Source organism: Chrysochloris asiatica, unplaced genomic scaffold (genome assembly GCF_000296735.1).
Source record: "Chrysochloris asiatica unplaced genomic scaffold, ChrAsi1.0 scaffold00120, whole genome shotgun sequence".
Taxonomy (NCBI): domain Eukaryota; kingdom Metazoa; phylum Chordata; class Mammalia; order Afrosoricida; family Chrysochloridae; genus Chrysochloris; species Chrysochloris asiatica.
The window spans coordinates 4,753,857-4,754,535 of NW_006408638.1; the positions used below are offsets into that span (position 1 = coordinate 4,753,857).

The window sequence follows — 679 nt, forward strand, 5'->3', positions numbered from 1 at the left end:
GAAGTGTTGCCCGATTCGGCGGGGTGATTGCTATGTCCAAATAATCTCCTATCTGGAACTTCTGCGACTGCAGGGTCATGGAGTCATCAGCCCCCTTTCTGCCAGACATGGTGCTGCCAATCTCCTTCACTCCATAGCCAGGTCTTTTAAGATCTGTAAAAACAATGGCAAAATTGAAGCGTGTGTCTTTCTTTCTAGCTTCTGGGTAGACCTCTTTCACCAAACTCGTCAGTTTTTTCAAAGTTGCATCCATCAAGTATAGATGTGCAGCTCGCTGTACGGCAGGTTTCTGTGGGAGAATTCGCTCATCCGGTGGTGGCGGCCTTTTATTGGTGGTGAAGACCCTCAGCAGCAGTGAATCAGCTTCTCCGTTTCTCTCTAATTTCCTCCTGGGTGACTCGCGACTCCATCGCCATCTTGCTTCTCCAGACTGCAAGATGTTGGCTCTGACCTCTGACCCCTGCCGTGACGGTGAGAACCAGGCCTTTAGTGTTAACTTTTTAAACGTCAGACCTTCCAGGAATTACGCAATTCAATTCAAAACCATGTATTAGGTGTTTATTTTGTGACAGTCACTGGGTTAAGGTAAACAGGAAATATAAAATGTCAGTGGTGGTAGTGGTTGTGGGTTCAAGCCCTCGTCTTTCTTCAGAAGAGGGGTGGGTTGATTCAAGTTGCT

The 679-nt window shown here is 47.3% G+C and overlaps 1 pseudogene; it reads right to left on the bottom strand.

The window, feature by feature from the left end:
* LOC102816765 overlaps positions 1 to 458 on the bottom strand; it is a 4,457-nt pseudogene extending 3,999 nt beyond the window's left edge.
* Between the last annotated feature and the right edge of the window lie 221 nt (positions 459 to 679).